Source organism: Astyanax mexicanus, chromosome 20, assembly GCF_023375975.1.
Source record: "Astyanax mexicanus isolate ESR-SI-001 chromosome 20, AstMex3_surface, whole genome shotgun sequence".
Lineage (NCBI taxonomy): Eukaryota > Metazoa > Chordata > Actinopteri > Characiformes > Acestrorhamphidae > Astyanax > Astyanax mexicanus.
This window is the reverse complement of record NC_064427.1, coordinates 9449414-9470950: the sequence shown is the minus strand read 5'-3', so window position 1 is coordinate 9470950 and position 21537 is coordinate 9449414.

The following is a 21537-nucleotide window of genomic DNA, read 5'->3' as shown; positions in this document are numbered from 1 at the left end:
CATCCCATTTAAAGCAGTAAGGGCAGAGAATCGGACAGAGTGCAAACGATGATGCAAATAAAGCTGCAAGATCCCAAAGATACACTTTGGTCCAATGATATGAATCATTGAAGGGTGGATTTTCATACTTCTGTATGCTGAAATGCAAAGTCTTTGTTATTGGTATTGGAATATTGGTGACAAATCAGGCTAATGCTTATAGAAGTAAGATACAATATACTATATTTCCAAATATTTGTGGATTTCCTTCTATTGAATGCATTCAGCTACTTTTTGAACCTATTGTTAAACCCATTGCTGACACAGATGTGCAAATGCACACTTAGCATGTCTACTCTCTGTAGAATTGCCCAATAGTCAATAATATAGGAGCCTCTGGAGCACAAAAACATAAACCTATTGGCACTGTGCACTAGTGCCCCCAATTTTGTGTACTAAGCTCCCAATTTTGAGCTGTGAAGCAGGGAGACTGTGTTCTCTAGAATAATGGTGCTCCATCCCCGTTAGGGAGTTGGGGATGAAGGGGTTTGGTGATAATTCCACAGCCTGACCTCACTAACCTCAATTACACCCTCAGAACTTTTCAAACATTATGCTAACTCTTGGTGGCAGCAGTATGTGGAGGAGCATTGTCTTGTTGAATAATAATGCTCTGGAGTCTGCATTCAGACCCGTTAGAGTCACTGGTTGTAGGACCTTATGTAATGCAATATTGGGATGTAAATGAGCTGATGTTTATACGGGTTCTGTTCTATGTACAGTGGTACTGTCATCCCCCCAAACCCCCCCCCCCCCCCCCATCACTACTGCATTATTGTCTATCTTTGTGAATCTTGTCTCACGTATGTCTTTGTCTGTGAACTTGTTGTATTGTAAATTTAGTGTATCTCATTCTTTTCAATCTTTTTATATGTATATTTTTATCTTGCTGTACTTGCAAATTTGGGAAGGAGAGTAACATGACTCCACAGGCCTGCTGTACAGTGTGAAAATGATAGTCCACATACTGCTACTGTGTTAGGAATCTGCCTTAAAGACACAGATGCCAGGCCATTGCCAGCCATATTCACAAACCTATCCCCAATTTAAAATGTGTGAGGTACTATTTGAAGAATTAATTTTATAAATTGTTTTACCCCCACACTGTTTATGTCCCAACATCCAACATTTTTTTTTACAGAGCCAGCTGACCTATTAGTGTTTTTTAGTGGTTTTAGGTCATTTTTTTAACTCAGCATGAACACAGTTTTAAGGTAGATTATTTTTTATGTATATTGAAATAACTTCACACCTTATGTACAGTGTGGCATTGCTAGTCCACATACTGCTGCCATGTCAAGAATTTGCCTTAAAGACACAGATACTCTGCCATAGCAGATCGCATTGTCAAACCTACTGTATCCCCAAATAAAAAGTATGCACTATTTGATGCACTCCCAACACCACTACCACAAAATCTGCAGGAATATTCAAACTGCATGTAATTATTGGATTATTGTAGGATACCATTAGGAACTTCTACAACTATTTACATGCCTAGATGCCTGATATATTGAGTTATACATGTGTTAAACACTATTTCTATGTAAGTATGTATGTAGCTCAATAAATATTGCCCCTACCAGTCTAAATTTTTAATAATCTATTGTTCCAGCTACTCTTCCATCCAACAATACAACACTTCTATTTGGCTGCAACTATTTTTGGAGTAATAAATGAGATAATCACTTATATCGCGTGTTTACAGTTAATTATGTCCAAACAGCCACTTATGAGCTTAAATAGCACTTTTATAGGCTTCATGTTTCTCTTAAAAACAGAAAAACGTCTGAATTTAAGGCTTGAACAGAGTGATGCATGCTTGTGAATCAGCTGCGCATCATTACTGATTTGGCTCCATGATTTGAGTAATTGTTAAGCTCAAATATAGCGACATGTTAATTATCTTATGTTCTGCTTGGTCGTGTTAAAATGCATCATCCCGGAGTTCTTATAGTGATGCGGCCCAGATACGAATGCGTGATGTTAGATTGCCTAATCAGCAAAAATGGAGGGTTGAGCACTCTTTTAGTGCCAGGTGGAACAGCACAGAGAAAGAGAGAGAGAGAGAGAGAGAGAGAGAGAGAGAGAGAGAGAAAGAGAGTTGTGCTGTGCCTCAGTGTGGGGTTAGTTAGAGGTCAGCTGGTGTTTATTGGAGTACAAATGTAAAACTCAAGCACTGCTGTTCCGCAGTGATGCAGGGGTTTGGGATAGTGTGGGGTTGTTGTTAAGCACAGTGGGGTCTGTCTCGTCTGCTTCTACACTTCAGCATGACACACACACACTCACAAACACTGGTATGTATTCCTATCATTGTGGGGTGTTTCCTTGTGCTTTTCTAAGACAGTTAAAAGCTAAATGCTACGTTCCTACCACCTGGCTTATTCTCAGACTCAGAATAACTGTCTTTGCTAATGATCACGGATGGGTGCCCATCACCCACTACATGTAGAATGTATAATGACTTTCATAATAACATTCATTTATAAGTTGTCTGACCAGAGGAAGAGTCCCCTCTTATATACATTTCACTCAAAAGTATTGGAACAGTGAGGCCTATGGTGTCACATCAATGTCAAAAGTTGAGGTTAAACAAATTAACCAGCGTGTTTTAACATTTTGTGTGTGTAAATTAACTTCTCGTGAGCACAAATGTGAAACTAGCAAGCAACAAAAAGTGAATTGTGAAGTGAAGTGAATTGTGTGCGCGCTGAAGAAAATGTTGCTTTCGAGCTTCATTTTTCTCCTCTCGGGTGCTTTTTCCTCGCGCGCTGTGTGAATTACCTGCAGCAGAAGTTTGTGCTCGACTGAGTTTTTTGCGCTCGAGTTTTGAAAGGGGTGGTTTTGACAGTTTGGGGTCACCTCCCTCAGTGAACGCTATTGGCTGATATCTCCAGGGTTCGTGACGGACCACCAACCTCCACGAGCCGGAGGAGGGCGGAGAAAGAAGGACGGCAGGAGAGTTAGCTAGCTGGCTATGCTAACATCCAAACAACCCACTCTCCGGCGCACGACTCTGTCTGCCCGGGTTCAGTGCCCGGAGTGATTGCACGCCGGCTCTGTCGGGTCCAACACGAACCTTGGAGATATCAACCAATAGCGTTCGCTGAGGAAGTTGACCCTGCCCCCACCCCCAAACTGTCAAAACCACCCCTTTCAAAACTCGAGCGCAAAAAACTCAGTCCAGCACAAACTGCTGCTGCAGGTAATTCACACAGCACGCGAGGAAAAAAAGCACCCATGAGGAGAAAAATGAAAACATTTTTTTTCACCTGGTATTTTTGCGCCCCCGACATTGATGTGACACCATAGAGGCTAACGAGGGTGTTTTTTTTTTTAAATACAGAATATTTAAGAATTAATAGTTTTCAATATATATTGGCCCCAATGTTCTTCCATAATTCACTCTTATTACAGAAACTGGTGACCTATTCGAATTCGCAATTTTTTAGCAATGTTAACACGACGTCAACAGAGTTCAGAAGGTAGACTACATTTTCTTAAGGTTCAAACTAGGAATCACTCTCATAACACTAACTGCCATTCGCCACACACACACACATACACACACACCGGCTGCTTAAGTTTGCCATGTTTCTGTACTGGAAGACATTGGGCAGCTGCTGAACTAAATATTGCTGCATGGTTTGCTGCATAATTTCAACACACAAACAGTTCCTTAGACTTTGTCAACATTTCTTGTTGAATGGACCAATAGAATTTGTTGAAAATATCTTTTTTAAATTACAAGGAAATTACATCTCTCTGTCCTGTAAAGTAGCAGTTTTTCATTGGACAGGTAAAGGCTAATGATACACACACTCTTGCACATGTGCATGTGCAAAGGCTGGCTCTTGCCAGAAATAGATATCTGGCTACTGTTGCGTTGCTCATGTGGGATTGTAAATTGATGTTTAAGTGTTTGAGTTGTAATGGTGGAAAAGCCTGTTGTGGAGGAGTTAGGAAGGAAAAAGCACTGGTCTCTACCTTCATTGGAAGCACACAGACAGGAAACACCCAGTGTGGGTTTAAAGAGGTATTTAATGGCACAAACTCATCATCACATCTCACCATTCCTCTCCTGATAGCTAATGACAGGCACATCAGTACAGAGGCTATGCTACAGCTAGCTCATCTCACACAGAGAATTACAGCTCAGCACTTATGTGCAGTAGTACAGTACAGTAAATGTAAAGCGTTGTTGCATACTCCAAGGAATGGCCTGGAAACAGCCTTACTTGTATAAGCTGTGAGGTGTTATCTTGTAAATGAAGTTGAACACTGGCTAGTGTGCTAATGGCAATGATGTGATGTGAGTGTGAGTGAGCCATGACAACTCTCTGCTTGTGCATCTTTAAGATCTGTTCCAAAACAAAATCAGTTAAAGTGTATACAAGCTGTGTGTAGAAGCTCTTCTGAAGTTTAATCTGTGAAATAACTCTTTGTTCTTCTTTTACTCTTCCAAAAAGCAGCACACTATGTTTATTCTGTAAAGCCCTGTCTCAAATCACTTCCTCTCCCCTCTATATTGTGAACTGTGTTTTTCCATCTCTACATTTATTAGTTCTGTCCTTTTATTGTTCCTCTACCACAATATCACATAATAAAACATCCAAATTCCTTAAGGACTAAGAAGGTGATGTATTTTGAACTATTGCATGCCATTTAATGCCAGAAACACCTGCATGACACTGAGGATGGAAGAATAAATGTTAATTACCTGCACAACTTCCAAAGAAATGGAATGTCCCATCTTATCTTGCACTCACTGTCATGCCACCTTGCCATGAACACACTGGAAAGTGTTTAACTCCACTCACAAGATAACACCTTACAACTTCTGGACCTCTCAGCCGACTTCGACATAGTCAACCATGACTTCTTCCTAGCTATACTCTCAAACATGGGGATCTCCTGTTTCTGACGCAACAGGCCACCCAACTCCTGGTACAAGCAGTGATCATCTCATGCCTCGACTACTGCAATGCCCTGCTAACTGGCCTCCCGGCCTGCGTAGTAAAACCACTCCAGATGATCCAGAATGCAGCAGCACGTCTGGTCTTCAACCAACCAAAACGGGCACGTCACCCCTCTGCTCATTGAGCTCCACTGGCTACCCGTCAAAGTCAAAGTCAAAGTGGTTTTTATTGTCATTTCAGCTATATACAGAGTACACAGTGAAACGAAACAACGTTCCTCCAGGGACCATGGTGCACATAAACACAGTGTAGACAGAACAATAAGTGCAACAGTACAAAAGTGCAGACAGACAATACAACACAATACAGACAAAGAATAATAAATAACAAGACAGTGTGCAAATTATGCAGTGTGCAAAAAGTGTGCAAAAAAGACCAGTGAGGTAGTAATTACCTCTATTACACAGTGTGCAATAGAGTCCAGTGAGGTAGTAGGGTTTTTAGTGCTTTCCATTTTCTGGGGTAAGTGGGGTAAGAGTGGGTTCCCCTCATTTCCCTTTAACCTCCTTTAGTTGCTGCTCCCATCAAATTCAAAGCTCTTACAATTGCCTACAAGGTGATGACAGAACAGGCTCCTTCCTACCTGCACTCACTCCTAAAGGCTTACGCTACCTCCCGGCCGCTGCGCTCCTCCAATGAACGTCGCCTCGCTTTACCAAACAAACATTCACAGAAAGCAATCCAGACTGTTCTCATACAGAGTTCCCCAATGGTGGAACAAACTACCTTCCACTACCAGATCAGGAGAATCTTTAATAAACTCCTGAAGACAGAGCTCTTACTCTCTTAACACCTCTAACACACTAACTACTTCTAACCTCATTTCCTTCTTCCCCTCATTTCCCTTTAACCTCCTTTAGGCCCTGTCTAAAGATGTTTTTCCTTTAACTTCTATTGCTTTTGTACTTCACTATTGTAAGTCGGTTTGGACAAAAGCGTCTGCCAAATGTAATGTAATGTAATGTAATACAGGTGTGGACATTCGCAAGCCACCTGAGGTAACACTTTCAGATGTAAATGATCAGAATACAAACTGCTATCCCAGGATTTGTGGCATATCAGTGTAGCATGCAAAAAGACATTTTTACGGGGCAACTGCCCGCATCTGAAAAAAAAAAGAGAGAAAGTGCCCCATTGGCTGCCCTTCTTCCTTTTTCTCCCTTCTGCCCTTCTTCAAATGCCTGCTGGGTTGCTCATTCTTGAATATCTTTGAAAAGTTACTTTATTTCAGTAATTCAGTGCAAAAATGTGAGTCATATATTAAATAAATGTATCATTTTGAACTAAAGTACTGAAATAAAGTAACTTTCCAAGGATATTCTATTTTTTTTAGTCTTCTCCAGCACATCCCAAATATTCTCAATGGAGTTAAGGTCTGAACTCTGTGGTGAATCACTCTTTCACAATTCCAGCCCCATGAATCCTGACATTGTCATCTTGGAATATGGCCATGCCATCAGGAATGAAAAATCCATTGATGGAAAACCTGGTCTATATTCAGTATATTCAGGTGATCAGCTGACCTCATTCTTTCAGCACATACTGTTGCTGAACCTAAACCTGCTGATCAACTGCAGCATCAACCCCACATCATTTACTTACTTAAATCCAGGTGGTGACTTTTTTTTTTTTGGCCAGGCTGTGTTTATTGAAATGTTGAGGTTTATAAATTTGGGATACACTGGGCTGTTCCCTGTTTCAGTTGCAAATATGCCCAATGAAAATGTATGTATTTTAGTACAATGAAAATATATTAAAGAATCAACTTCACTCTTCATCTGGATTGAGAGATTTATCTGAATAAGCTTAAATTAAATAGGATTAACGAGGCTATTTTTAAAATGTCAGCAGTAGAAAATTGAGATGATTGTGTCAAAATGTGAGGAGTAGAAGTAAAAAGTCATCTAGATGAAAAATTACTCCAGTAAAGTATTGATAACCAACATTAATACTTAAGAAAGCACACAGTATTTGTATTTCTTTACTTGATGCCTCTGGTTCCTAAATATGATTCCATCTAAAAGATAGATAGATAGATAGATAGATAGATAGATAGATAGATAGATAGATAGATAGATAGATAGATAGATAGATAGATAGATAGATAGATACTTTATTTATCCCAAAGGAAATTTAGGAAAAGAGAACATTTAGCAACGTTTTGAAAAGGTTCCGGAATTATTAGCCTGTAAGGATACAGGAATGTTGTTCCAGGAATGTTCTGAAAACGTTTTACATAAAGAGCTAAAGGATGGGAAATTATTAAATTATTATTGTCTCAAATGTGTCCTCAGTCTTTGCAGAGGAACGACAAATAAAGATTTTAAATATTTTTTAAATTAAATAAAGTCTTTTCAACATTTTCAAGTGTGTGGTTGGCATTAGTGACGTCATCCAAAGGCTCCAAAGGCACAAATAAACACACATAATTACACAGTTTAAAAAACTTTTAAAAGAGAGAGCATGAGAGCATTAGAGCATTGGTCAGGCACGCCTGTGGCGATAACACCTGCTCACCGCAGACAGCTGGTCAGGAAGTGGTCAGTGAACTTGTTCAGCAATTAATTTAAGTTAAAACGGGAGATAACCTTACACTAACTCATTAAGGCTGGGTTGCCAGGGCCGTTCCCTGTTCTCTCTGTTTTCGCGTGCATTCCGACTGGAGGCCAGCGGTTAATTGGAGAAGGGAAGCGGGAGTAACCTGAGTCAGGTCCGCAGCTATAGCGGTAATTACAGGGTAGAGACGTGCTCTGCAGGCCACGCAACATGAGAGAAACACCAGGAGAAGACGAGAGAACATTCCAGGGCTCTGGAGTCGCAGGGCTGGAGTTTCAGGTGCTGGTTTTCTCTTCCGCTGAATAAAACGTGTGACTGCACCAGAGAGAGGAGTGTAGCTGGGGGTTGGGGTTTGGAGTTTGGTGTGTGTTGCGGTGCTGCTGATTGCTGTGTAGTGTGTGTGTGTGTAATGTGTGTAATGTGTGATGTCTACAATAGGAATGAAGAAGACAGGCAGTCATATCAAATCTCCCCAAAAGTTTCTCCTGAGACTTCAAGTGATTGTCTAATGAGAACCAGTGAGATTCAAAAACATCTGCACCTCCAAGCGTAACGACACATTCGCCAAGAGTATCTTTATTTTTTCTTCGCAATCCCTCTCTTTCTTCTTCTATTCATTCTCCCACTTTTTTTCATTTCATCACTCTTTCTTTTTTATGCTACATATACCAGTCAAAAGTTTGGACTCCTCTTCTCATTCATTTAGTGTGTTTTCCATCTCTTTTCTATCATTTTTACACTGACATTAAAGCTATATAGGAACACGTGTAAAAATATAGGTGCATCTCAATAAATTAGAATGTCATTTAAAAGTTACTTCATTTCAGTTATTCAGTTCAAAATGTGAAACTCATATACAGTATTATATAGATGTATTACACACATAGTGATCTATTTAAAGCTTTTATTTATTTTATTGTTGATTATTATGAATTACAGTCAATAAAAACCTAAAAGTCAGTATTTCAGACAATTAAAATATTTAATAAGACCAATTGGTACTTTTTGCAGTGTGGGCAGTGTGCCAAGTCCTGCTGGAAAATGAAATCCACATCTCCATAGAAGTTTTCAGCAGAGGGAAGCATGAAGTGCTGTAAGATTTTTTCGGAAAACCTCTGTGCTGGTTTTGGACTTGATATAACAAAGATGACCAACACTAATCGTTTTTCATAAAAAAAAAAAAAAACACATTCAAACTCTTTTTTTTTATGTTTCACTACTTTATTATTTTTGAAAGACCAACATATAAAACACAATAGTTTTACATAAGATTAAACATAAACCCTGCATTTTTTTTGTTTGTTTTAGTTTTTGCAGGTGGTGGTTGCAACTATGTGAGATGAACCATTTAATTTTTTTTTATGTTGATTACACTAATTAAGGCAAGCAGAAGAAATTTTATACTGAAAAAAATACTTTTAAATGTTTTTCCTTGATAAACTTTAAAATGGTTCAGTTTGACCCAGAACATAACAGAAGGGTTAAAGGAGTTTCTGGAGGTGCTGAACAATAGCTGCTGCTTTTCCTTCATGCTGTGAAGCTCCAGCTCATCTCAAATAACCATTCCAGTTAATCAGGTTTAGATCAGGGGATTGTGTAAGCCAAACACTTTTTTTTTTACTGTTTAATATGTTTCAAATTTCAAATATGTTTCACACATTTCCCTTAATGGTTTTGTTGTCTTTAAAATTAATCTGCAAAGAAGTTGTGTCCGAACTTTTGACTGGTACTGTATTAAGTCCCAGATCCCCAGCACAAGAAATTGCATGAGCGAGAGAATGAGAGAGAAATCAGAAATCCATCCTTAGTGTAACAAACTTCATAAAACATTCTGTCCAGCCACTGTTAGCCCACTTTAATGTCAGAGTTCATACATCTCCCACCCCTCACTTCCCTTCTATTTACTTCCTGTTTTTTTCCCTTAAAAGTCTTATCAAATTGACTGATGTGGTCCTGGCGTAACATGATCTAGCTGGGGTAAACTCATTTCTTATTTAAGCATAAAAGTTTGAAGAAAAAATGTTTAAATAATGTGACCCAGATTCTCTCCTTTTCTACTATTCTGTCTAACTTTTTTGTCTCCTTCTTCTTTTTGATTCATCAATATTTTGTATTTTCACTTTCTTAGATAGTTCTTTGTCTTGTTTCAATGTTCTTTCTCTCCTTTTTCTTTCTTTCTGTCGTCTGTTTTTAGTGTCTTCTTTTTTCTTGTCTTGTTCTACCTTCTTCTTTTGTTTGTTTGTTTGATTCTTTGTTTCTTTCTTTTGGATCTTTCTTTCTTTCTTTTTCTCTCTGTTTTCGTTATTGTATGTACTTGTTTTATTTTTGTTTTTTTTTTGTCACTATTTTCATTCTTTTTATTTTCTTTTTTCATGGCTGAACAGGACTCAGTGCAGATTCAAAGTGTTAGTAAGTAAGATGGTTTATTGATAAAAGTGGCAGGGGATAGTCAAAACCATAGGCGTAGGAACCGGGGGGGATGGGTGGGACATGTCCCACCCAATATTGGAAACAGGTGGATTTGTCCCCCCCAAAAATGACATCAGTTCGCTCAGATCAGCTGTACTATTAATGAGGAGACAGACCGGACCAATCACAGAGCTGGTTCAGGTATTAAGTCCCGCCTCGCAGTAGAAACAGCCAATCAGCTTGCTGGGTTTGCGGCGCGCGGAGCAGAGGCAGTTTGCTGTTGGGAAGCCCCGCCCCCTCGCTGTGAGATTTAGCAGAGGGATTGGGCTGCAGCAGCTTCAGCTGATTTTAAAACAGAGATGAATATACGGAGATTTTACTAAAATAAAGGTAACGATAGGCTAACCACGTAAACTGTGATGATATGTTTCTGATAGCTGGATAAAAATACACGTCTCTGAATCAAAACACACAGATCAAACCCACTGTGATTAATAAACTGCAGCTGTGAGAGTGAGTTTGGAATTAGCTTGATTGGGAGTCAGGCATAAAGAAAAAAAATAAACTATATATGTAATGTTTCCCTGTACCTGATCAGCTAATCACTTTCATTTTCAAACCGTTTATTCATTTAGGATTACAGTACTTACTGTGAGCTATAATGAACGAAAATTCATTTAGCTAACTAGTTATCTAGAAGCTGGATGTAGAGGATAGCCAGAATTTAGTACAGTACTTTAAGTTGGTAGTTTAAAGCAGTTACTTAACCCCGATCCCTGCCCTAAAATAGTGTTTTCCACCTGATCCAGCTGATCAGCTTATAAACAGTAATTTACTGAGTTAACCTGTTAAAATCCTTTAGCCCCCTATGGAGTCTAAATTAATCATGTATATCCACCAGAGGAAGCTCTAGAACAGGGGTGTCAAACTCATTTTGGCCGAGGGCCACATTGGCATATTGGCTGTCCTCCGAGGGCCAGATGTAACTTATAAATATAAGAAAATGTAACCAAATGTAATATATGTAAATGAATGTAATTACTCCTTAATGTTAAATAACTCTCAATATATTATTTATTCAATCAAATATTACAGTTGCATGGAAAAAATGTTTGCTTGTTGCTCTATTAACATAAATCCTGTTATGAAATCCAAAAACTCCATCAATCAAGAACCAAACTATACAAGTGAATAGAAATGACATAAAATACAAGTTATATTAACTTTGATCAAAACGTTTGATACTGAAAAGAGGCTTAACAAATATAAAATCAAAAATTGTGAGCTGTGACAGATTTAGCATTTCCTCATCCAACCACTAGTGGGAGCTGCAGCAGCACAAGCCCACAGTCTTTACTGAGTCAGAGCTACAGCCCAGCCACGGGCTACAGGACTCAGCTGAGCCAGTCTGGAGCGTTTTTAAAATTTTAAGTTCTTCTGTGTATGAAATAAAATAACCCCACTAACCGGATAATACAGCTCTCTACAGTTCATCTTTCAGCCCAAGCAGCTAACAGCAGCAGTTTAGAGCAGCGTCACGGAGGCACTGCTCGGATTACATTATAAACAGGTCAGTTAGCGCGCTGCTAACCTCAGGATGTTTATAACTACGGAGTTTAGAACACACCACGGCTGCAAGGTTAGACTGTTGAAGGATACTGAAGACTATTAATGGCTATTGGAGGTTATTGAAAGGGTTATTGGGGGCAGAAATCAGTAAAGGCTGGTTAGATAAGTGATTCACCTCCTCGTCCTTTGCTGAGGTGAAACTGCGACTAGCGATGTCACAGTGATGTTTATTAACCTCATTAAAACAGATTTTATCAGCTATTGTCTTATAAATATTTACACATAATTTATATCTCTTCTAAAAAGCGTTTATTTTGGTCAGTAACACAAAATGCATACCGGTCTTTCGCCTTGAAGCACAGCCGTCCGTCTGCATCAACTTTTCTTTTTCTGGATATTATGGGATAAACATGTCTCAATTCCACCCGCGAAGTTACACCTTCCCTCCGGCAGGGTTTCCACATCAATGACTACACTGCCGTGTAGTGGCAGTAAGCCGTAACTTTGCGGGTAATACAATCGACAAGCATTGTGGGAAATGTATTTTTTGGTCAAAGAACGCTTCTGACCTATTTATTATAGACACTAAGATTTTACAAGCTCTCGCGGGCCACATAAAAAGACGTGGCGGGCCACATTTGGCCCGCGGGCCTTGTGTTTGACACATGTGCTCTAGAATATGCAGAATAGTGTTAATATGCAGTAGAATATGTAAGAACAGGGTTGAGAAACACTGCTGTAACGTGACTTCTGTTCATTTGTATTTCACAGTAAGACCACTTATCCTGACGTTTATAAAAATCTCTATGAAACGTAATTACATTCTTTTACATAAAAGGACACCATCTTAAGAAGAGCTCTCAGTAGAAAAAAATAAGAGTGCAGGAGAAAATGTAAATATACAACAGAATTGGCAATATTATTTTAAATATAAGGTGATAACTGATCATTTTTGTCATATGCATATAATTCAGACATTGCATGCATAATTTTTCTAACAACAGTAACTGTAATGTGGAGTAACATGTTTAGGTTGTAAAATCACCTTATAATAATAATAATTTACTTTTAATTAAAAGTAATTTTCACAAATGTTGTTCTAGGAAACTATAGGGTGGGCTTGGGTTCATATTGGCAAATGTGTCCCCCCCAATATCAAGCCCGCTCCTACGCCCTTGGTCAAAACATTCAGGGTCAACACCAGTATGCAGCAGCAGCAACAGAGAGTAAACATATCAAAAACAAAATTCAGTCCGAGGGTCATTAACGAGCAAGAGAAATCAGAGGGTGGGCAAAAAGCAAAATCAAAAAATAGGTCATACACAAGAGGGTAACACAGACAATGGGATAAACATGTTGTATGTGGAAAAACCAACAATCAGCAAAGTATGTGTGGTGTGGGGTGTATTTATATGGGTGTGGACAGGTGAATTCAATATTCCGGTGATTAACGTCCTGGAGATGCTGTGTTCAGTGAAATGTGATCATGTGAGGGAGGGATGTCAGATGTGGGAGACACAGGAGCACTATAAGCACCAGGCATGACATCTTTTTCCCTCTTTTTTTTCCTCTTGTTTTCTATATTTCTTGTCTCATTTTTCTCTTAATCCCCCCTTGATTCTTTTAAATCTCTTATACTTTTCTTCTTTTTCTGTTCTTCTCTACAGTCCCTCTCTTTGTACACTGTACTGTGATGAGATGCTGCACTGTCTGTTTTTTTTGGGTTATATACTTACTGTTTCAGTGATATAAAGTGTATAAAGTACAGCAACATGTCCATAAAACTGTGCTCTTACCCTGCTAATTGAACCTTTACACTCTTCTGTGCTCTTACTGGTGCAATAATGTGCAATTAATGAAGATTGTCCACCAGGCTGGTCAAATTTAGCCATGAATCCTCCCACACTAAAATGACAGGTGTTTCAGTTTCATTGTCCAACTTCTGTACTATTCAATAATATCATAGTTTTAATATTTATCATTATTGCTTATATTGACAATAATTTGAAGCATGTTGTTAGATTCGTATGATGCGTTTACATAAGTTCATTTTATGATCAGATTTGACTGGAGATAATTTTGCTGAGTAAGGTTTGCTTGTCTTTGCTGTCTGCAGTCTCTTTAGCAGGCCGTCTGCAGCAGTTGAATATTTTAGTAAGGGTCTGCAGATTGCCCCTCTGCACCTCTCTCGCCATTTCAGGCATCCAGGACAGAAACGACGGGGTCAGCAGCGCTTCCTTCTGACCAAAAAGAAAAGCAGAGCAAGGACTTTTACACCACTTAATAATGAATGAGCTCATTTCCAATTCTGAAGCTGTGCATAATGTAAACAGGATGTTTACTGAAGTGCGTGTGTGTAAGAGTCAGCTGTTCATCACCCCATCAGTGTTTTACACTGGAGAAAAATCACCCTTTGTGAGCTCAGCACTGAACACACACACATACACATCCACACACACGGGGAGAGTATGGTTACGTAAGCCATGGGTAGAGACAGCTTTTAGACTGCGCTGTTTTTTAACGTCACTGAGACCAAAAAATGACGCATACACACGCATAACACACACTCTCGCTCTCTCTTTCTCTCTAACACACACTCACACACACACACTCACACACACAATGGTATTAATACTGATCATAAAGGAACACTTTATAGTTATATAAGGGACATTCCAGGATTTTGGTACATTTCAGGGGTGGTCACTTCTGAAAATTTGATCTTCAGTTTGATCATTTTTAGTCATATATTTATTAAATACAGGTAATAGACTATCAACAAGTTTGATTCGTCAAGCTCAGGTATCAAAGCATTTTTTTTAAATTAGATGCTTAAGTTGGTGTGCAATATATTTGGTAACTTACAGTAACAGGGTTGCAAATCTAGGCTAAGTTGTGGTTTACCCCAGGAACAGATGCTAACTGTACAATTTAGCTATGTATGCAAGATCAAGGACAAACATGGTTATATAAGTATATAAAGTAAATTTTGACTCTACTCATTATTAGTCGTGCAATATGAGTAACAGGGTTGAGTTCACTGAGAGACACACACAACTTGGACAAACATATTTGGAAAAAAAACTTGAAAAATGTTAGAGCACTTACTCTTGGTCTTGCCATGTGGGCAGAAAATGCCCTTGTGATGTCACTTCCTTTGTGCCAGTAGACAAATATTTTTAACTCTTTCTCTGCAGGTAAAATTCCTTATGGTAACAGGGTTGCGCGCATGTTGTGGGACACAACTTAATAGCATAAAAACTGTAACATGCAAAACAATGTAGACCAAAGAAGTTGTTTTCATAAGTAAAGGAGATGCATATCAACAATTTACAAGAGGAAGTCATTTATTTAGAGCTTATTTTAATTGTTAAATTTGCCAAAGGAGTTGGTCACCCAATAGAGAAAGACAAGAGAAAACGGCCATTTTTTGAGTCCAAAGGTATTCTGTCTTTTGAATAATATCTAAGGAGCTTATTTTTACACCATATTTTACAGTTTGTCTTATAACAAGTACATTGTTCACAAAAAATAGTCATTTAGATATTTTGGATATGTACATTTGAAATTTAAGTGGTGGGACAGAACATTTAACAAAATCCTGGAATGTCCCATAATGATTTGGGATCTTTGAAGAAACAATTAAGCAATGAATTTGGGATTCCCTAATACTTCCATAGTACACATAGTGTAGATGCACATCAAGCTAACTGTGTAGCAGCAGTTAGGTAGAGTATCAGATCCGGAGGTAAGAACAGTAGCAGCGATGGTAATAGAATGCAAAATGCATTTTTATTGTGCACTATTTTACTCTAATTGGGACTGACAGTGAGTAGGTGTTATGAAAGAGAGGCAACAGCGCTGCAGAAACAGGCATAACACTTTCAGCTCATCTGAGGCCATAAAGCGGCTTTGGGCTGTGTGTACGTGTGTGTGTGTGTGTGTGTGTGTGTGTGTGTGTTGTCTCACCACACAACACGGTTATTCATATCTATCTACACAAAACCATGTTGCCTCTCATAACGCCACTATCAGTGAGGCCATGCAAGCACAGACACAAGCTGGATGAGCTTAGCGGGACTCACCGAGGAAATAAACACACACACACACACACAAACACACACACCATTATACATCATTGCTCTTGTGGTCCACATTGCATTAGCTCCGTATCTTATTCCCACAGGTGTGGACTTAAGCACGGTAGGTTGTGCATTGGTTTGTCTCTTGTGATTTTATGGTCTTCTGAATGAGTGTGTAAATCCAGCTTTGCACTCTTTACACTTTAAAGGGTTTACAAGAGTGATGCCATAGAAGAACCACTATTGGTTCCATAAGAACCATGTTTTTTTTTTTTTATTTACTTCTAAATTTGTCCCAATCTTCTCCCAAATAATCTAGGCCAATTGTCCTACCCATTCAGCTGCATATCTCCTATCACAGGTGATGCCAGAAAAAAAGGAGAGTGAAGACTAGCACATGCCTCCTTCGACACATTTTGAACTGATGCTGATGATGCAGCATTGCCGAGTAGCATCACAGCGCTCTCAGAGGAATGTGCAGTGACTCGGTTCCAAAACATCAGCTCACAGACGCCTTGTGCTGATTGATATCCCCCTAGGAGTGATGTGTGGAGAAAGCTCCATCTACTCCCCCAGAGAGAGCAAGACCAGTTGTGCTCTCTCAGGGCTCCAGCAGCTGATGGCAAGCTGCATGATCAGGATTCGAACCAGCAATCTCCCGATCATAGTGGCAGAGCCTAGACCACTCAGCATAGGAACAATGTTACTATAAAAAATGTGTAATTCAGTAATTCAGATTACATGAAGTATCATCCAAAGTTTGGCTGATGAATGATGTATGATGTATGATGAGGGGGGTTGGACTGCTGGATGAACATATCAGGCCGATTCCCATATTACACTTGGCAATCGGGGTGTTGGTTCAAGCATCTTAGGCCAATTGGCTTATTATACTTTTGAAAATTATCCTATTGGCACAAGTGTCTCAAATTATGGTCTGTCACTAATTATATTCAGCAATCGGGCTTGTGGCACAAATAGCCTAAGACAATTCTCAAATTATTTTTGGCAACTAGGGTGCAAGCAGCTCAAGCCGATTCTAATTTAGTAGTGCCTGTCAATCAGGGTGTTGACATGCAGCTCAACATGATTCCCATATACTCAGGAAACTGGGTGTTGGCAAAAGTGGCTTGGGGTGATTTTCAAATGATATGTTTTAACCAGGGTGTTGGTACCTGCATCTCAAGGCAATTCTGCAATGATATTTTAGTCTCAAGGCCAAACAGCAGAGAACATCTTTGACACTGTTGGAAATCCTTGTTCCACACACATCATCCAGTCAACTTAAGCAATGTAAATGGCCTTTTTCCTTCACCTGCCTTTATTCATAAACTGTTGTTTTTCCTTGTATTTTTTATCATAAATGCCTTTTTCTTTATCTTGACCTTTATAAGAAGCTGTCTTTTTTCTTTTTTTTCAGCTATTTTGACCTTTTCTTACATACTGCCTCTTCTCTATCATAACTTTCCTCATGCCTCTACCTTTGCCTTTACATTTTTATGAGCTGCTACTTTACTCTAATGTGCCTCATTTACAATGAGCTGCCTGTTCCCTTCTGCCCCTTCTATTATCATAAGCTTCCTCCTTCTCCTGCTTGCCTTCCTTTTTTCATAGGCTGCCTCTTTCTTCTGCCTTGCATTCTTTTTTTCAAAAACTTCCTCTTAAACGTCCTCTGCCTTGTCTTCATTTTTGATAAGCTGCCTCTTTCCTTTGTTTGTCATATGCTGACACTTTTCTCTTACCTATCTATTATCATATTGCACTTCTTTCAGCATTGCCATTTTATTACGAGCTGACTGTTTCCACTGCCTTGCTTATCTTATGTCATAAGCTGCCTGTTTCCTTTAACTTGTCTTTTTGTAACAAGCTGCCTCTTTTTTCTGCTTTGAATTTTTATCGACAACTGCATTTTTTCTACATTGCCATTTTATTACAAGACACTTCTTTCCTCTGCCTTTCTTGTTTTTCATTAGCTGCCTCTTTCCTCATTCTCCCAAATGCTCCCACTTTTCTCTTTCTCCATTATATCTATTAAGCTGCCTCTTTCATCTGCCTTGCTTTGCCTTTTTGTTACAAGCTGCCTCTTCTCTCTAAGCTGCCATTTTTGGCATAATATCTTTTTTACATTAACATTTACATTTACGGCATTGAGTTGACGCTCTTATCCAGAGCGACTTACAAGGTTATTCATATTCCTATACTAAATAAACTGACACAAACTCGGAACTGTGGTGTTGGTACATGTGGCTTAGGCCTGTTCCCATACTGTTACCGGTAACCGGGGTGTTGAAGCAAGCAATAAGGGCCAATTGTTGTATTATATTCGGCAACCGGATTGTGTTGGCACATGTGACTTGGGGACGATTCCCATAGTATTCTCATAGTGTTCACCGTATTCATAGTATAGTGTATATTCTCATGGTATTTTTTTTTTCATATACTGCCTTTGTTCACTTTTTAAAAAACTGACTCCAGCCTCTTCTACACTTTTTTTTATATAACTCTGCCTCTTGTATTTCATATATCTGCCTCTGCTTCATCCACCCTCTTTCTAGGACTAAGGTGCTTTAGAGGCAGCAGTGGGAGGGGGTGGAGCCCTGAGGCAGAGGCGGAGAGCTCTGCTTTGCTGTCGAGAGATGGCGAAGGCTGAGGGGTGGAGGAGGGAACTGCTCCATTCAATATTTCATAAAGGAAGGCCAGTTGGAGCGTGCTATAATAGAGACTGCAGCTAAAGAGGGAAAGCGATGCTAGACTTAGCATGGTACATCACTCGCTGGGTCTATGCGTCTATGGCTGCGTCTGAGCAGGGTGTGTATTCGGATGGCAGTGCCAGGTTGCCGCATTTGGGTTTTACACACGGCTCAGAATCCCATTCCGGATGCAGATTTCTTCCCAGTACTTAAAATAACACTCTGCCCCATTATCTGGGCTCTGGCTAATTTTGCCCCATTGTGTTCCTTACTAGCAGGACTGTCGCCAACATATCTGTTATTGAGACAGCACAGCAGGACCACTGAGTGTGATCCACATGGTGTGTTTGTGTGTGTGTGTGTGTGTGTGAGAGAGTTCCTATTAGGCTGTAATTGCTGAAGTGGATGCTGTGGACTCTGCAAAGCCATAACTGCAGTAATAATCATTTATTTAGCTCCTTCAGATGCCATTAAAACACAGGCAGGCTTTTACACAGCGCCGCTAATTGAAAACACAACACCCACCAGTACACCGTGAACAAGCAAGAGAGAGTGTGTGTGTGTGTGTGTGTGTTAACTGATTGTGCAAGAGAGAGAGAGAGAGAGAGAGAGAGAGAGAGAGAGAGAGAGAGTTTAATTGTTCCCAGCCAACATGCTGGGCTCCAGGTGGGTTTTTAGTGGGAGTGGGCTCCACGTTGAGCTTCCTAAATGGGCCTATGGATCTATACTGCCCACTTTAACATCATAGGGTACCATCTAAGCCCCATGTAAAGTCTGTATACACAACAAATTTCTAAAATGTTCAAATCTGGAGTTGAAAACTTTAGAAAATGTGTTAAAGATTTAAGACTATTTGAGTTTCCTTTCTTAAAGTTAAATAACAACTTGAGTTTTAAGGGAAGTAACTAGTGGTGTATTATTTCAGAGTTTCTATTCGCATGGTTTTGAGGAGCGTCATTCAGTTCTCCTGCTGTTGATTCGCCTGCACCACTTTGTTGCAACCTCAAGCTACAGTTTGTACTCGCTTTGCAAAATGAGCATGTCCACTGAGGGTGACCATCCCTTGGGTATTCAGTTTACATATCTTATATAATAGATGGTTGTAGGTCATAAGAGCAAGTTGTAATTTTCTTTACTGCAAAGTGTGACTTTATGCTATATAAAAAACTGCAACTATGAAGTGTTTTATCTCCAGAAAGTAGTTAAATCAACTCCCAGAAGAGTTGTACGTTGACTTTGCTCTATAGCTGATTTGAACTTATGTGGAGTTCATTGCAAAAGGCATAAGAGTACCGAGTACAACCCAAATGGGGCCCATGTTTAGTGGAAACACAGAAAAAAACAATACACGGGTAAGGTAAAGCTCTGTATAGACGGACGGAACCAAATCTAATAAATGGGAGTGCAGTTCAGGGGTACATATAGTGAGGTGACAGGTGAAATCAATACTCAGGTGGTCTTATTGTGGTCTGGGAGGTGTCATTGGATCAGTCATGTAAGGGAGTGAATGAGAGATGTCAGTGTCTGGTGCTCACTCTTTCCTCACTCTTCTTCTCTCCTATTTTACTTTTTATCCATTAGTGTTGTTTTTTCTTTCTTTCTTTCTTTCTTTCTTTCTTAATATTATCCTTTATTTATTTAATTCTTCACTAGTATGTGTTCACTGCATCTATGGGTTAAAGGCAGAGGCCAAATTTATTCTAGTCAGGTCATGTCTCTCTCTCTCGTCCTCTCTTTCTCTCTGTGTTGCCTCTCTCTCTCATTCTTTTTATCTTCTGTCTCACTCACTGTCCATTACTCCTTCCATTTTTCTTTATTTTCCACTGACCATTTCTTTCTTGTTGTGTCTCTTTTCTTTCCATCATGTGTCTTTCCCAGACTTTTCCCACCCTTTCTCTGTCTCTGTCCCTGTCTCACTCTATGTGCTTTGCTCATTCTTATTACATTGTTTCTTCATCAACAATTTGTTTTTCGGTAACACTTTACTTGGATGGTCCATTTTATGGCCTCATTCATGCTCAACTAACATTCAACTGAATGCCTATTAACTGCAACTTAACCATATATTGAATGTAAATGATTAAAAATAGAACAAAACCCTACACCTAACCCTAACCTTAACCCTCAATCAACCCTAAAATCTAACCCTACACCTAACCCTAACCTTAACCTAAACTTTAAATCTAACTCTAAACCCAATCCTAAAATGTTAAGATTAGAGTTTGAGTTAGAGTTGGATGTAGGGTTACATTTAATAGACATGCAGTTGGATGTTAATTGAATGTCAGTTGAGCATCAACAAATGGACCATCCAAGTAAAGTGTCACCTTTGTTTCTTATATATTTTTATAATTAGTCTTTACACCTATGATTGTTGTTCTATTTCTCTCTCTCTCTCTTTCTTTTTAGTCCTGATGTTTCTCCATGACTTGTTTTTTTTTCTTCTTTTTTTTCCTCAATCGACCAGTTCTTTCTTGTTATATCTTTCCTCTATCATTTGTCTTTACTTTCTCTCTCTTTCTCCCTCTTTTTCTTTTTAGTCCTGATTTTTATCCATTACTGTTTATCCGTTCATTTTGTTTTCTTTTTCCATCGACCAATTCTTTGTATGTTTTATCTCTCCTTTCCTATCATTTGTCTCGACTCTCTCTCTCTCTCTTTCTGGATTGTGTAGGGCTAGTCTCATTCTGCTAAATGTTGGGGGTGAAGGGATTTAAAAACTAATAATGTCCTGAAGCGTCGGCATGCAGAGAGGAGCAGCGCTACAATAAAGCAGTAATAAGAAGAAAACAGAACAACACGACGAGTCGAGCGGAGAACGGACAAAAAAAAGCAATTTCACCACAAACCAACTCAGCAGAAAAGCGTCTGTTCAGCGATATTATCTGTCTCTCAAGGGCTTCTGCATCTCTCTTTTTCTCTTTTCCTCTCTTTCCCTTTCTATATTCTGAAATGAGAAACGGTTTGCTGCTCATCAGCAAGGGAATGATATCACACATATCCTTTCAGAAACAGTGAAATATATGTATTCTGAGATTGCTCCTTCATTATGAAGAGTGTATTGATTCACTAGGTTAAACCGCAGTATCTATTATTATCCATTACAGAGAGCTGCATTAGGCCTACAAGACAAGATACTATTGATCGTATGTATTAATCATGTATGAAAGTGCCACTTTAGACATTACAATGCACACTACAGTTAAGCAGCTG